The 17,821-nt window shown below is 38.2% G+C and overlaps 1 protein-coding gene across 2 annotated transcripts in view; it reads left to right on the top strand.

Annotated features, from left to right (window-relative positions):
- The window catches only part of BACH2 (BTB and CNC homology 1, basic leucine zipper transcription factor 2), a 370,236-nt gene that overhangs the window by 25,257 nt on the left and 327,158 nt on the right, over positions 1 to 17,821 (top strand). Inside the window, exon 3 of one of the 2 annotated variants that reach the window (XM_011941939.1) lies at positions 17,291 to 17,368. The exons of the other annotated variant lie outside the window; for it this stretch is intronic. The gene's annotated coding sequence lies outside the window, so the exon portion shown is untranslated. The remainder of the gene's footprint in view (positions 1 to 17,290; positions 17,369 to 17,821) is intronic. 2 annotated transcript variants of the gene reach the window in all.

Here is a 17,821-nt window from a genome sequence, read left to right as displayed (position 1 = left end):
AGATCACTTGAGATCAGGAGTTTGAGGCAAATTTGGCCAACATGGTGAAAGCTCCTCTCTAGTAAAAATACAAAAAATAGCCGGGCATGGTGGTGTGTACCTGTAATCTCAGTTACTCAGGAGGCTGAGGCATGAGAATCGCTTGAACCCAGGGGGCAGAGGTTACAGTGAGCTGAGATCACGGCACTGCACTCTAGCCTGGGCGACAGAGCAAGACCTTGTCTCAAAAAAAAAAAAAAAAAAAAAAGTGCAGAAAAAAAATCCTGTTTATTTAAACTTTTTCTACTTATAAAAAAATTATAGGACAGTGCATAAAATAATATTTAGGTGAATGTAGAAAAAGTTGATTGTCTTTCTGCCACTCCTCTGGTTGTTTCTTTTCCTTTCTCTATACATCATATGCATACATACGAACATATACCTTTATATGGAGAGGGGACATTTTTTTCTTCTATGAAAATGGCATCATAAACAATACTCTGCAGCTTTTTTACTTAATATTTTGTTACAACATTTATCTTTATCAAATATGAATCTAGTGGCTCTTTTTAACAGCTGTATAATATCCTATGGTATTGTCCTACCATAGTTTATTCAATTCCCCAGCTGATATACCTTCAAGTGCATTCTAGGCTTCTACCATTTCTAACAACACTGCAGTTAAATTCTTGTACATATATTCTTATGTATCTACTTAGATATTTGAAGGATAGATTCCTAAAAGCGGAGTCAACAACTCACATGATGTCAGATGATACTCCAGAAAAGTTGCATAGATGTAGAGTCACACCTGCAAAATATGAGAATACCTGTTTGCCTCGCCCCTGCCAGGTGTTAGGAATCTTTTTAAGTGTTCTCTCTGCAGTGTAAAGTGATCACTAGCTGTTTTAATCTGAGTTCCCCTGATTGCCAGCGAGAGTGTGCTTCTTTTCGTATGTTTAAGGGCCTGCTGGATCTTTCTGTTCAGTTTGAGGGCAACAAAACTTGACAGACTTTATTAGGTCTTTTATGTACCAAGTTTTCTGTCTGTGGTACACTTAGTGATTGGGATTTATATTATTTGTTAGTTTTAATAGGGTAGAGGACATGGGAAAAGAACAAAGATACAGTGTTGAGGGTTTTTTATTTGGTGGTGGGGGAGATGTCTTAGTTCTAATTTTCTTTGTCGAACATTTTCTTTTTCTTCAAGATCAGCTTACAGGAAATCCGTCCCTATTTGTGTGTAATGTAAAAAGGGCACAGGGTGGGGCATCTTTATAGCTTGGCATAGTGTATATCGTTATTCAGGACTGCTCAAAGACTATGCATTGGCATGTGTACTTTTAAAAAACAGGTAAGTTCACATAAAGTTAACCCTCCTCAAGTGTGCAATTCAGTGGCATATCGTACATTCACAGTGCTGTGCGACTGGGACCTCTATCCAGTTCTGAAACATTTTCCTCACCCCAGAGGAAACTCCGTCCCCATTAAGCACTCACTCCTCATTTCCCTCATCCCTCAACACCTGGAAACTATTCATCTGCTTCCTGCGTCTGTGGTTTCACCTTTTCTGGATATTTCATATAAATTGAGTCATGCAGTATGTAACTTTTTATGTCTGGCTTTTTTCATTTAGCATAACATTTTTGAGGTTCGTTTGTATCATTGTGTGTATCAGTACTTCATTCTTTATTGTGACTGGATAAAATTTCATTGTATACTACAATATACAATAATTTATTTATCCATTTACCAGTTGATAGATATTAGGGTTGTTTCCACCTTTTGGCTGCTGTGAACAATTGCCCATATATACCTAGATGTCAAGTTAAGTCATACAGAGAGAGGGATGAGGGAAGAAGAAAGACAGCTGAGAAGAGCCTCCCAGGGAGCATCTTCTGTCTTCTAGAGTCTTCATCTCTCTGTAGTTGGTCATCTACAGGCTCTTAAGGAGGCTGGGTTAGTCTTGGGGCCAGATTTGGGATCTGTTTCCATTGGCTTCAATATCTTCGTTAAACCAGAGATAGACCCTCCATATTGGATTTTAAATCCACACCCTCTGGTTTTAAAAAGGAATTTACATCCCACCCTCAGGGCACTAGGTCTGCTCTAGCCTCCGTGGGTGCAGTGGCCGCGAGGAACATTCATGGCTATTCCTCCATGGTTGTTGCCTCTACTCTGGGTTGGAGCTTGTAGAATGTGGTGACCAGAAGGAGGAATCGTGCCCACATAGTACTTGGCATATGACAATATAGGCTCATTTCCCATCTCTGCAGCCTTAGTCCAGTTATGTACCTCCCAGTTTTCTCCTCTGTAAAATGGCATTACTAGTACTTACATAATAGGGTTGTAGAGACAGTTACATGGGATAATGTATAGAGAGCACTGTTACAGTACCATGTGGTAGTACTTGATAAATGTTCATTTTTTCTCTTCTCAGTGCTTCTCTGTCCTCTCCTATTTGGTGCCCAGGACATTACATACTTCACAAGGTAGTAGTAAGTTTCAAATGAGGTGATAATGCAGATGAAGGCTCTTAGCACCATGCCTGCAATGTAAGTCAACACTCACAATAGATAGAAAGATACCTTATCTTGCAGTTAGGATTTCTCATTGGGAAAATGCCATGCAGTTGATTACAAGCTGTCTAAAGTGTTTTAAGTGGTAAAGATTTCACCTGGGTATATTGAGTTGTTCTGCCGCTTGGTGTTTATTACTATAGACACATCAAGCTAATTAAGACAGCCGTGTTCAGGATAGATGCACTAAGATCGTGATGTGTGAGTTGGGCATTTCCCATCATGTTAGCACAAATACATTAAAGAAAGTTACTTTTATATCAAAGTGTTTGCATCCCAAGGAAAATACTTGTACAGCCTAAAATTCTCTTTCTTGTGGAAGCTGACAGGAGACTTCTGTCTTGCCCTCCAAAGTGGTTTAGTATCCTGTTTTGAGTACTATTTGGGTGCTGTTATTTAGAAATTCTGTTTTAGAGCAAATGGGAAGTGATTTTATACAAAAGGGAGAAGCAGCTGTCCTCCACCATGCTCTCTTTCAACTGTGTAACAAGCCTCTCTTGAGTGTGAAGTGGATCCCCATAATGTGGGCCCCATGTGAGAACCTTTTACAAGGTTTTCTTGTTGTAATGGCTGATATAATTAAAGGAGAGAGTTCATGTTTTGTCTGAAATGGAGCATGCCTTGAGTTACAATGTTTTGTTTTTCTCACCAAATATATCCTGACTGTAATAGCAGACAGCTTGTATAAGATTTTTATATAAACATTTGAAAAAGCATTCTTGTCTTCACTGAAATTTTGAAAGCCTTTTAAGAATATTTGTAGCACTTACATTTTTAAATGTCTAACAAGCAGTTGTTTATTTGGTAAATTCACTCCATGAGGGTGCTTTGAATCTACCTCCAGACTTCCCAGGAACCACTGCTTGACAGCTGGAGAGGCAGCAGGTGAACCAGGGTCTCACTGGGAGGGAAAGACCAGGAAACCCCAAAGGGACAGCTTTCTGGAGAGAAATGCCTGGCTGTGCATGCCTCTTCACCTCCATCCCAGACGCACACTTCCAGGATGTGCAAATTGAGTCAACATCATGTCTGTAGAGGACAACAACATGTCTTTTGTTGGTCTTGACATTTCTTTAGCACTAGGCTTCTCAAGTTTTAGATGTGGGATGCTCAAGAAATGCATTTACAATTTGAAAACCTGTTGCTCATTAAGTAATTCTTTTAAAACTTTTTTCTTTTCCTTTTGAAAAATTCAAACCTAGAGAGGAGAGGAAAGAATCATATGAAGAACATTTATATACTCTGTTTATATTTGCCAATTATTAATATTTGTTATTTTGTCTCCGAATTTATAGTTTTATATGTGTGTTGGCAAGAGGGGTTCATTTTTTATAACTATTTAAAAGTAAGTTGCAGACTTACTTTCATGACATTTTTTCCCTAAAGACTTCAGCATCATTTCTGAAGAATAAGAACATTTTCCTACGTAACCACAATCCTGTTATAAAGTAAGTCTTAATTGAAAACTTCAGACAGAGGACAAAAGAGTAAAAAAGGCAGAGATTGAACAAAGCTATAATTGAACTTGGAAAGTATAAGGAGAAGAAATATAGGGAGATAATTAGAACTCCTGTTTCGTTCCTTAAAGGATAAATTATGTATGTACCAACAAATCACCCAATGAATGCAGATTTTCTTCAAATATTTACTTTGTCTAGTCCAAGGAGTTTCTCCTGGTGCTCTGAAGTCAGTGTTTTGGCCAGGGTTATAAGCTTTTCAGCCTGTAAATACATTTCTTCAGCATCATCAGTCTAAAACCTGACTGACCACATCCTACTTAGACTTGTGGTTAGGAGCAAATTTTCAAGGGATTTTGCTGGTGCCATTACATTGAGGACATGGGACCTTCAGTTATTGCAGTCAGAAATGTTTACTAATAGGCAGTTAGCGTAAACATGGGAGTCCTTTCTTGACATTTCATTTAGGTTTGAATAAAAGCTGATGTGTTAGCACACTATTTTGAGAAATAATTTTACAGGCTTGGCAAAATGTTAAGCTTGATGTCATCACAGACTTTTGCAGATTTAGGCGTCAGGAGTCAGTGCAAGAAAAAATGCTACTCTTATAAGGCTGAGGAGCAGGAACAAAGTTAAGTGGATGGCATGTAGATGCATCACTAATTTGTTTTAAAACAAAGATATACATTTTCTTGATACCTCTAGCTTATAGAACATTAAACAAATTAAAAGGTTTCTTTGGACTGTTTCCCTGAAAGCCTCCTTCTTTGGTAGGATTTAATATTTTGCCAGAAGAATTATGTTTGGGGATTTATGTTTAAAATTTTTTAAAAAAGCTGTTTTCACTAAGTTTTGGGATGGGAACCATATTAAGCTGTCTCTCTGACTAAGCACATCAGGCATCATCATGTCAAGAATGAGAAACAGTGTGTTTCCTTTAACAGCAGTGTATGTCATAGAGATGTTTGACCCATGATTTTTCATGAAAAGGTCCGTTTTCAGTAAACTCTTGTGCTTACCTAGTGTCTTCAGTGTGATAACTGGCCTCCCACTGATCAGGGGTGAGGTGCATCACAGAGAGTTTGAAACTATATCTTTTATCTTTCATTTCCTTGTTCTTTTTACTCTTTCAGCCTTTAGTAGCCGTGGAGATTTTTTATTTTAAATGACAATTTTACATATCAAATTTACAAACTGACTTTTAAAATAATTGTTGTACTCTTTTCTGTGAGTAAATTTTAAAAAGCATTTAATGTAAAATGCATGCATAGTTTCTTGTGTATCAAAGCCATGCTTTTCCTTAGCTCAGCTTAATTGTCTCCTGTTTCCAATTTGTGTTAGAAAGTTCTGTGTGAAATGTGAACTCTAGTTTATATACTTACTAACAGTTAATGCATGTCCCTTGGGATAATAGCCCTTGAGCTATCTTTGTGGCTGTCTTACATAGACCATTTGAGTCTTTCTCCTTTAATGCCAAGTATCCACTTTTCACATGTGAATTGGAGATGTTACTGCCTGAACTTGGACACCAGTGTGTGCATGTAATGTTGATTGGTGTCATCATGGTTTTTGGCTACTCTGTGATGATAATTTTGTTTTTCAGAGGCAAATTTTGTGAGGCCAAACTTAAGAGATTGGGTCTGTACATCATTCGTTCTTTCAGTCAGTAAACATTCATTTAGTGCCTAATCTGTGTCAGTGCTAGTCAAAAAGGAACATGGCAGGATTGCTGTCCTGGAATTATGTGCATGCATGGTGCCTATGAACGGATTCTAACAACACAACAGCCACTTGAATGGCCTGGGAATGGGGGTGTGGGGATGGGAAGGGGTTCCACAGATAGGTGAGTTGGTCTGTAAAAGCCATCGCTGTACAAATGAATCCCCAACCAAACATTGAAAGGGTGCACAGTAGATTCCCCCAGTTAGAACAGGGTCATAGACAGAGCATTTTAGGCAAAGGGCCCATACTATGCCATAGAAGCATGAAACATATGCCAAATTGTGGTATGAATTTCAAATAACTTCATATAATGAGAGTTTGGGAGGCTGGCCTTCGTCCTGTAGTCAGTGGGGAACAACTTCAGAAATCTTAATGCAGAGGTTTCATGATGAAATTTGTGCTTTAGAAATACTTTCTTGCAGCACTATGGAAGTACAGCTAAGTAGGAATGGAATCCAAGGCGAGAGGGTCACTCTGCTCCTGCAGAAGTTCATGGGGCAGTGGCAGTTGGGAGATAAGGAGATGATGGTGCTGAGAGCCAGTTAAGAAATAGAATCCTCAGAACTTGGTAACTGACTGGTTATAGGTATTGAGAGAGAGGAACTTAGAGGTTTCTCGTTTGGGTGACTACATGAGTGATCTCATCAGTATATAAGTGCTCAATTAGATCATGAGATTGAGGGGCAATAACCGAGAGAACCAATGATATAAGCCCTAGGAAGTAGACTTTTAAAGAGGAGGCAAATAAAAAGAAGCTTTAGAAGGAATGATCTGAGGGTATGAGGAAAACCTGAGGATAGGGTGTTCCATGAACCCAAAGCAGGAATCTGCAGAAGGAGGGGTCAAAAAGAATGTTGAATACTTCAGAGGGGTCAAGCAAGGGTTCCAGGATGTGTCAACTGGTAGGTTCGGTAATCCTAGCAAGAGAAATTGGTGGGCAGTGTCAAATAAGAAATGGGATGGTCATTACTGGGTATATACCCAAAGGATTACAAATCATGCTGCTATAAAGACACATGCACACGTATGTTTATTGCGGCACTATTCACAATAGCAAAGACTTGGAATCAACCCAAATGTCCATCAGTGACAGACTGGATTAAGAAAATGTGGCACATATACACCATGGAATACTATGCAGCCATAAAAAAGGATGAGTTTGAGTCCTTTGTAGGGACATGGATGCAGCTGGAAACCATCATTCTTAGCAAACTATCACAAGAACAGAAAACCAAACACCGCATGTTCTCACTCATAGGTGGGAACTGAACATGGAGATCACCTGGACTCGGGAAGGGGAACATCACACACTGGGGCCTATCACGTAGAGGGGGAGGGGGGAGGGATTGCACTGGGAGTTATACCTGATGTAAATGACGAGTTGATGGGTGCAGCACACCAACATGGCACAAGTATACATATGTAACAAACCTGCACGTTATGCACATGTACCCTAGAACTTAAAGTATAATTAAAAAAAAAAAAGAAATGGGATGGTTCATTTATACTCCTCTTTCAAGGAGCTTAGATATGAAGGGAAGGAGAGCAAGAGGGTCAAGGAACATTTTTTTAATATTCGTTTTCAAGGTTAAAATCTCAAGCAAATTTACATGCTGGAGGATAGATATAATCCATTAGAGAGGAAGAAGAAGGACATAATTGATGGAATAATGTCTCTAAGCAGATCTGATGGCATATAAGCTAGAACACATGGCAAGATTCGCTTTGGGTTAGAGAAAGGACAACTCAGTTTTTAATAGATGGGTACAAAGGAGGAAAGCGTAGGTGTGGATATGGATAAACAGAGGAAGGAAAGGGAATGTAGTTCTTGCAGGTTGGAAGTTTGAGGGGTGTGGTGCCCATAAAAATGAGTGCTTAGATCTATATCTGGAAGCATAGTTGACTGATGGCCCAACTACGGCCCCTCTGCCACCACCCTTGCATTTGTACTAAACTACACATTGCCACTAGCTTCTCCCAGTCATGACCAAGCACAATAGGGGCTCCTATTGCAGGCTCATCCCTGTGGGACATAGGATTTTTCCAGTGGGCCAAATTGGCTCAAGAACTCTTTCTCTTGGCCTGAGCAGACCTTTCTTGGAATTGTGTTGGAATCCAAGACTTCCTAGCCATTCCTTCTTCCTTTCCTCTCCATGTTCATAGGTGTGGTTTGAAGGATCTCCCACATTCTGTGATTTCCTTTCTCAACATATCTTTTGTATTTCTAGTTCTATCTTGGTACCTTCTTCTGGGTAGACCCAAACTAACATAAATAAATTGGTCAAAATGTGTATATTATTAAGGTAATGCCAGCTGCTGTAAAAATAACTTCTCAATTCAACAACGTGTACATCATTCAGACAGAAAATTAGTAAGAAATGTGGGACTTGAATTGCATTTTTGGCCAAATGGACCCAACAGACATGTACAGAATTTTCCATCCAACAGCAGCAGAATGTAAATTTTTCTAGAGTACACATGGAACATTCTTCAGGATAGACCATATGTTAGGCCACAAAATTTAAGATTGAAATTGTATCTAGTATCATTTCAGATATAACTTCAAACCACAGTGGTATAAACTAGACATCAGTGACAGGAGGAATCTTGAAAAATTCACAAATATCTTGAAAGTAAACAACATGCTCCAGAACAACCAATGGGTCAAAGAAGAAATCAAAAGGGAAATTTAAAAAATACCTTGAGGGCCGGGCACGGTGGCTTGTGCCTGTAATCCCAGCACTTTGGGAGGCCGAGGTGGGCGGATCACAAGGTCAGGAGATCAAGACCATCCTGGCTAACATGGTGAAACCCCATCTCTACTAAAAATACAAAAAATTAGCCGGGCATGGTGGCAGGTGCCTGTAGTCCCAGCTACTCGGGAAGCTGAGGCAGGAGAATGGCGTGAACCCAGAAGGCAGAGCTTGTAGTGAGCCGAGATCGTGCCACTGCACTCCAACCTGGGCGACAGAGTAAGACTCTATCTCAAAAAACAAAAGAAAAAAATATGCCTTGAGACAAATGACAATGCAAACACAATATACCAAAACCTATGGAATGTAAGAGAAGCAGTTCTTAGAGGAAAGTTTATAGCAATATATGCCTACATTAGAAAAGAAGAAAGATCTCAAATGAATAGTCTGACAGTACACCTCAAGGAACTAGAAAAAGAAGAACAAAACTAAGATCAGATTAGTAGAAGGAAAGAAATAAAAATCAGAACAAACATAAATCAAATGAATAACAGAAAACCCACAGGAAGAATCAATAAACTAAGAGTCTTTTTTTTTTTAAAGTAAAATTGGCAAACCCATAGATAGTCTAACAAAGAGAAAAGAAAACTCAAGTAAAACCAAAAATGAAAATGAAGAAATTACAACAGATACCTCAGGAATAAAAAGGATAATAAGTCCCTATTATGAACAATTGTATGCCAACAAATTGGATGGCCTAGAGGAAGCAGATGAATTCCTAGGAAAATACAACGTACCAGGATTGACTCAGGAAGAAATAGAAAGCCTAGGACAGACCAATCACAAATAGATTGAAGAAGTAATGAAAAACCTCTCAACAAAAACAAGCTCAGGACCAGATAGCTTCACAGCTGGATTCTACCAAACATTCAAAGAATTGATACCAGTACTTCTTAAACTCTTCCAAAAAAATAGAACTAGAAAGGATACTTTCAAACACATTTTATGCCAGGATCACCTTGATACCCAGCCAGCCAAAGACATCACAAGAAAAGAAAATTTAAACCCAATTTCTCTGATGAATATTGGTGCAAAAACCCCAGTAAAGTATTAGGAAACCAAATCCAACAACACATCAAAAAGATTACATGTCATGACTAAGTGGGATTTATCCCTGGCATATAAAGCTGGTTTAACATCTGCAGACCAATCAGTGTGATACATTGCATTAGCAGAAAGATAAAAATCACATGATAATCTTAATTGACACAGACAAAGCGTTTGACAAAGTCCAATATCCTTTCTTGAGAAAAATGCCCAATAGTGTATGTATAGAAGGAAAGCTTCTCAATGTAATAAAGGCCATTTATGAAAAACCCTCAGCTAACATTATAATACATGGGGGAAAACTGAAAGTTTTTCCATGAAGGTCTAGTATCAGGCAGGCATGGATGCCCACTTTCACCACTTCTATTCAACATAGTACTGGGAGTACTAGCAATAGTAATTAAATAAGGAAAAGAAATTAAAGGCATTGAAATCAGGAACGAAGAAGTAAAGTTATCTCTATTTGCAGATGGTGTGATCCTATATTGTAGGGGGGAAAAAACCCTGCAGATTCCACACACAAAAAAACTGTTAGAACAATGAATGAATTCAGTAAAGCTGTGGGATGCAAAAACAACATACAAAATAAGTTGCATTTTTTTCATACCAATTACAGTCTATTTGAAAAGAACATGAAGAAAATGGTCCCACTTAATAGCATCAAAAAGAAAAAAATACCTAGGAATAAATTCAACCAAGAATGTGAAAGATGTGTACACTGAAAACTATAAAATGTTAAGGAAAGAAATTAAAGAAAACACAAAAAATGGAAAGATACCCCATGCTCATGGATCAGAAGAATCAATATTGTTAAAATGTCCATAGTACCCAAAGCAATACACAGATTCAGTGCAATCTCTATCAAAATCCCAATGACCTTCTCAGAAATAGAAAAAATACTTCTTAAATTTGAACAGAACCATGAAAGACCCTGAATAGTCAAAACAATTATGAAAAAGCAAAACAAAGTTGGAGGTATTATACTTCCTGATTTAAAATTATATTACAAAGTTATAGTAATAAAGACAGTATTGTACAGGCATAAAAACAGACACATAGACCGGTGGAACAGAAGAGGGAGTCCAGAAATAAATCCACATATATAGTCAACTTTGACAAGGGCACCAAGAAGACACAATGGGAAAAGAATAGTCTCTTTCATGTGTACGGCCAACAAACACCTGAAAAAATGCTTGTCATCACTGGCCATCAGAGAAATGCAAATCAAAACCACAATGAGATACCATCTCACACCAGTTAGAATGGCAGTCATTAAAAAGTCAGGAAACAACAGGTGCTGGAGAGGATGTGGAGAAATAGGAACACTTTTACACTGTTGGTGGGATTGTAAACTAGTTCAACCATTATGGAAAACAGTATGGCGATTCCTCAAGGATCTAGAACTAGAAGTACCATATAACCCAGCCATCCCATTACTGGGTATATACCCAAAGGATTATAAATCATGCTGCTGTAAAGACACATGCACACGTATGTTCATTGAGGCACTATTCACAATAGCAAAGACTTGGAATCAACCTAAATGTCCATCAGTGACAGACTGGATTAAGAAAATGTGGCACATATACACCATGGAATACTATGCAGCCATAAAAAAGGATGAGTGTGTGTCCTTTGTAGGGACATAGATGCAGCTGGAAACCATCATTCTCAGCAAACTATCATAAGAACAGAAAACCAAACACCACATGTTCTCACTCACAGGTGGGAACTGAACAGTGAGATCACTTGGACTCGGAAAGGGGAACATCACACACCAGGGCCTATTATGGGGAGGGCGGAGCGGGGAGGGATGGCATTCTGAGTTTTACCTGACGTAAATGACAAGTTGATGGGTGCTGACGAGTTGATGGGTCACACCAACATGGCACAAGTATACATATGTAACAAACCTGCACGTTATGCACATGTACCCTAGAACTTAAAGCATAATAATAATAATAAAGAGAACAGAAAACCAAAAAAAAAAAAAAAAAAGAATAGTCTCTTTGATGTGATGTTAAGAAAACTGGATTTCCATATGCAAAAGAATGGAATTGGACTGATTTCTTATACCATACACAAAAATTAACTCAAAATTGATGAAAGACCTAAACGTAAAAGTAGAAACTATAAAACTCCTAGACAGGAACATAGGGGAATAGCTCCTGGACATTGGCCTTGATAGTCAGCTTTTGGATATCACAAGAGCTCAGGCTACAAAAGCAAAATTAAATAAATGGGGGCTGGGTATGGTGGCTCACACCTGTAATCCCAGCACTTTTGGGAGGCCGAGGTGGGTGGATCACAAGGTCAGGAGATCAAGACCATCCTGGCCAACATGGTAAAACCCCGTCTCTACTAAAAATACAAAAATTAGCTGGGTGTGGTGGCACATGCCTGTAATTCCAGCTATTCAGGAGGCTGAGACAGGAGAATCACTTGAACCCAGGAGGCGGAGATCGTAGTGAGCCGAGATGGCGCCACTGCACTCTGGCCTGGAGGACAGAGTGAGACTCTGTCTCAAAAATAAAATAAAATAAATAAATGGGACCACGCCAAACTATAAAGTTTCTGTACAGTAAAGGAAACAATCAACAAAGTGAAATAGCAGCCTACAGATTGGGAAAAAATTCCAATCAGTATATCCGAATATTCCAGTGTACATCAGATATATTGCAAACCATATATTTGGTAAGGAGTTAGTAGCAAAAATTTATCAGGAACTCATACAACTCAATAGCAAAGAACAAATGAATTACCTGTTTTATAAAATGGGCAAAAGGCCTGAATAGACATTTTTCTAAAGAAGACACAAAGATAGCCACAGGCATATGAAAAGGTACACAACATCATATCAGGGAAATGCAAATCAGAACCACTGTGATTACCCCGTCACAACTGTTAGGATGGCTGTTATCAAAAAGTCAAAAGATGATAAATGAGGAGCACTCTTGTCCACTGTTGGTGGGAATGTAGATTGGGCATAGCCGTTATGGAAAACATTATAGAGGTTTCTAAAGAAATTAAAAACAGAACTATCATTTTTGACCCAGCCATTCCTCTTCTGGGCATATACCCACAGGAAATGAAATCACCACCTTGTAAAGATGTCTACCCTCCCATGTTCACTGCAGCATGATTCACAATAACTAAGATATGGAAACAACCTAAGTGTCTGATGATGGACACATAGAGAAAGAAGTGGCTATAAATATACCATATTTGGTATATACCAAATGAATATTATTCGGCCCTAGAAAATGATGAGAGCTTGTCATTTGCCACAACATGGATAAGCCTGGAGGACATTGTGCTAAGCAAAATAAGCCGAAGAAAGACACATATTATGATCTAATATGTAGAACCAAAAAAAAATTCAAATATGCAGAGAGAATAAAACAGTGGTTACTAGGGATATGGGTTGTGGGCAGGAAATGGAGAGATGTAGGTCAGAGGATACAAAGTAGTATGAACAAGTATAGAGATCTAATGTGCAGTATAAAGACTATAGGTAATAATGAGATTCATGCTAAACGAGATTTTAGCTGCTCTTAACACAAAAACAAACAAAAATAGGGTAACTGTGAGATGATGGATATGTTAATTTACTTCACTACAGTAACCTTTTTACTATCTCTATTAAGCCTATAGCATCACGTTATATACCATAAATATATGTAATAAAAGTATTTTTTAAAATAAAAATTAAAAAATAAAAGATAATTTCTCAACATTTCACTGTTCTAACACAAGTTTCTTCCTTATTCACATGAGGTCTTAAATGGGTGTTGATGAATGGTAGGTGACATTTTCCTCCTGGAAATCCTTCAGGAATTCAGATTCCTTCCATCTTGTAGTTTCTGCATCTTCAACATGTGACTCCCAGAATTACTGTGCTTGTTTACATCACATCAAGAGAGGGGAAAGAACATGGAAGATTACACATGGAAGGTTTTTATGGAGTAGACCTAGAAATTAGCATAGAAATTAGGCCTAGAAATTAGCATAATCACTTTCACTCACATTTCGTGGTAGAACTCAGTCACATGTCACCAGCTAGCTGCAAAAGAGGCTAGAAAACGTGGCCCAGCTGTGCACCAGGAAGAGGACACTGTAAGTTTCATGGAATAGTCCCCATGGGAAGTGGGAGGACACAGCTAATGCTACGAGGCCTGGATTTATCACACTGTACAATTTATGTGAGGTTTTTTTTTCCCCAGGAGCTTCAACATTGAGTTACTGGTCAAGTTACCGAGAAAGCAGGTGGTTGAGTTTGAAATTCAGAGTTTGGAGGTTCAAAACTGAATAGTTTTAAAAGGAAAACTTGGGCAAGTCTCCATTGGAAAATGTCTTTTCAATGTTTCGGTACATTTTGGGGTTGATGTGAGAATTGCTGAGTCACAACATATGTCACTCTGTGTGTTGCTGGTTTTGGGTCCTGCACCTGGACAACCAAACAGGACTGGCCCCTTCCTTCCTCCTTCACATTAGACCCTTCAGTCAGAGACAGGATGACTCGCAGAGGGAGAGATGTTTTCAAACCCTGGGAAACCACCCATTGTTCAGATGAACCATTTATCTTGTTCTTTTCTCTAATACAAATGAATGAAGCCCACTGCTTCTGATTAGTACCCTTATTCACCTGCTCTTCTGGTGGTATGCAATGCTCATTACATTTTTTTGCTTTTGCAAATTTGTCTCATTGGATTTCCTTTGCTTAAAGTTGGCTCTCTTCTTCCTTCTTCTCTTCCCTTGAATCATTGTCAATCCAAATCCTGGACAGCCTGTCCTCTCAGGCCCAAGTCAAATGCCATCTTCTCTATCATTCTTCTCATTTACCACAGTTGAGTGTCTCCTCTCTTCCTGACACCCTTTGGGTCTAGTTTCACCACTCAGGTGGCCCACGGCTGCCTTGTAGAGTAGATTCTTTTGTATGAGTCTTTCACCTACTAGATTTAAAACTTGATGATAGAACTGTGACTTCCTAGTACTACCTGCTCTTAGCACAATGTCTTACAGTACATTTTTAATAAACAATTGTTGAGTGAAAATGAATAAATATTGCTTATTGTGGAGCAGACAGAATGAAGTTCAGTTTGGAGAATCAATCTTGTGTGGCCACAAATCACATGAGGAATGTAAAAGTTAAATAAATAAAACAAGCCTAAGATAATGTGTTAGAAGGGGAGAAAAGGCCTATACTGATTTTTTGCATCTCTAATGATCATAGAGATATGATTTGTATTATTTATGAGGGCTAGAAAAGGAGATCTCTGTTAGGGCTCGGAAGTTTGTGAAGGCTCCAGCCACCTATCTGATGTTGAAAAGTCAGTTGATTGAGAACCCACCATATTTACAATCTTGACTTATTTTGGAGCATTAATGGAGACAAATTGAGATTTTGGTTGGTTGTAGGGGGTATAAGTTATATGAATGCTCAGGGGAGTAGTTTTGAGTTTGAAACATTACAATAACTCCTTCAGACTTTTAAGATGTACGTGAAATACTTCTAAGTGGAAGATAGTGAATTGACAAGAGACCGCTTTACACATCTAGAACATATCAAGTTGTTACTTTTCTACAAATCTTCTTATAGATTGGTTTTTGCTGGTTCTGTTTTTATGGTTGTAGCTGTTTGTTGTAGGATAAAAGTCCAAGAGGAAATGGCTCTTAAATATAAAATGTATATTCTAAATATAATATACAGATACTATATATAAGCTATTTTTCTTTTCTAGGTCCTTTTTATTTTCTTAAAGCCAAACATATTGTGTGTAATTCAAACAGGTGGAGAGCAATTAATTTAAAAGTGGCCTAAAACCCACCTCCCTCTACTACCTTTGAAGGGCATTATACCATTATATGATCCAGGGTTTATACAGCAGATTATTGTATCACTACTCTCTTAGAGCAACCAGTCAGCTTCATTTTATTAGCATGCTTTAATATCCCCATTTTAAAAATGTTTATTGAATATTTTTAAGTAATTTTGAAAAGATCTAGGAAGATTTACATACTCATTTTTTCATGAACAAATTATACTGTATACTTAATTGAGTCTGTCTGTAGGGATCATTTATTTCTATTCATCAACTCTTTATCAAGCTTCATGCTAGATATTGAGATGATAGTCTATTGATTTTGTTTCTCTCGCTTATGTTTTGCCAGTATGTCTTATCTTTTGGGGTTTATTTCTGGCCCTGGAGTTCATTCTTTTACATAAGCTCTTAGCTAGTTGTGATTTGTTGCTAAATTACCTTCATTCAAGTTTTTATAAATGAATGTAGATATTTTGAAAATTATTTATTTTAGGATACTAAACAGTAAGACAAAGATACACTGCACAATTGTGTACAAAAGGTCTTTTGGAATATGACTTCTTTGTATGTTAAAAGCAATTTGTTCCATGATAGTTTTAAAAAAATAGTTTGGCAAGGATGTTTTCATTTATTACTATGTACATACTGCATTTGAGCAGAGAGAAGTTTTTTGTTATGATCAAGGCGTCTGTGTGACCAGTTTCAGGTCAAATATGAAATATATGGTGTAACAAGTGCTGTGTTTTCTCTTTAAAATACACTTGGATTCTTCCATGAGGTGTATTAAAAATGCTTTGACATCATTATGTCATCTTGAGTTACCCTTTCATTCACTAGCTTGGTTGGAGAAGATTAACTCTTCAATACATGATACAGAAAATCTGTTGATGCAGCCTCCCTCCAGTTCTTAGTATTTAATTTCATGAGGGATGCACCACTTTTCCCCATGTAATTACAGATTGGTAGAGTTGAGCAGGACCTTAAACATCCTCAAGTTTAACACCCATCAAATGCAGATACCTCTTCTAAGGTATCCTAATTTCTATATAGAAAATAATTCTAATTATCAGTTTACTTGGCAAATCTGCCATAATAAAGTCTTTTAAATAAATAAAGTTATTTATGCTCAGTTCCCCTCAGTATTTATCATGGTATTAGTTCCACAGTCATTCTGATCTCAGCCCTTTTTGCTTTCTCCAGTTTATCAGAAAGTTCCTTAAAATACAGTGGACAAAATATAGAGCTGCCTCCCCATTTTGTTTGTTTGTTTTTGTTTTGTTTTTGATACAAGATTTCACTCCCATCACCCAGGTTGGAGTACAATGGCACAATCTTGTCTCACTGCAACCTTAACCTCCCAGGCTCAAGCAATTCTCCTGCCTCAACCTCCCAAGTAGCTGGGTCTACAGTTGCACACCCCCACACCTAGCTAATTTGTGTATGTCTTGTAGAGATGAGTTTCGCCACATTACCCAGGCTGGTCTTGAACTCCTGACCTCAAGTGATCTGCCTGCTTTGGCCTCCCAAAGTGCTGGGATTACAGGCATGAGCCACTGCACCTGGCCCTAAAGCCACTCTTTCTGAGCAGTTTGAGAGGGACTGTGGCTTATCTGGCCTTGAGAAAAATGTCTTTATTAATGCAGCCTAAAAGTGCAAACCCATCACCACTGCCTATATTGAATCCAGAGGCTGCCAGACCTCCACGTACTGACCATACGGGACCTCACATTTGAAGCCTAGTAAACTTGACTATATTCATTTTGGCCTATTTTTAACCTTGTGAGAACTTTTGTAATCCTGTTTCTGGCATCCCTGATATTGTGTTTTTGTACCAATACAGCTTCTGGATCATTGTCTCAGTTATTGATAAAAATGTCAAATACAGACTTTCTGTCCAGAGTGATAATCATATCCACTTACTTTTGCTTTAGATAAGAGTTTTACTGTTGATCATCTTTGCCTGGGAAGGTGAATGGTAAAGCCAGAAGAAAGCATGCTTTCTGATCATTGTAAGTTTTACTTTTATGGAAAGAAATTAAAAAATTAAGCTAAGCAGGAAATTTAAATGTTATTAATATTGTCTCATATACCTTAGAAGATCTAAAACTGCCAAAAGAAACAAAATGGTTTACACTGGAGCCTGGTTTATAACCTTTCCTTGGTAGCCCATAGCTGTGGGACCCATAGCTTTGGGGCCCAAAGCTCTCTTTGATTTGGGTTGGAGACCTTCCCATGTGCCCAGGAATTTTGATTAGGGCAGGTGATGTTATCAAGTCTTCATCAGATTTGGCTGGAGGGAAAAACTGTGTGGCACCAAGTTGTGTGAATCTTTGTATTGCTAAATAAGGATACCCGGGCAGTCTTAAAACTGATGCCTTATATTATTTGAACTTTAAGCTATTGTGATGTTCATGTTTGCTCAGGCTGGCTACTGCAGCTTTCTTACAACATAGTGCTGCTCA

The sequence above is a fragment of the Colobus angolensis genome, unplaced genomic scaffold (genome assembly GCF_000951035.1).
Source record: "Colobus angolensis palliatus isolate OR3802 unplaced genomic scaffold, Cang.pa_1.0 Scaffold203, whole genome shotgun sequence".
NCBI lineage: Eukaryota > Metazoa > Chordata > Mammalia > Primates > Cercopithecidae > Colobus > Colobus angolensis.
This window is presented reverse-complemented; position numbering and strand designations above follow the sequence as displayed.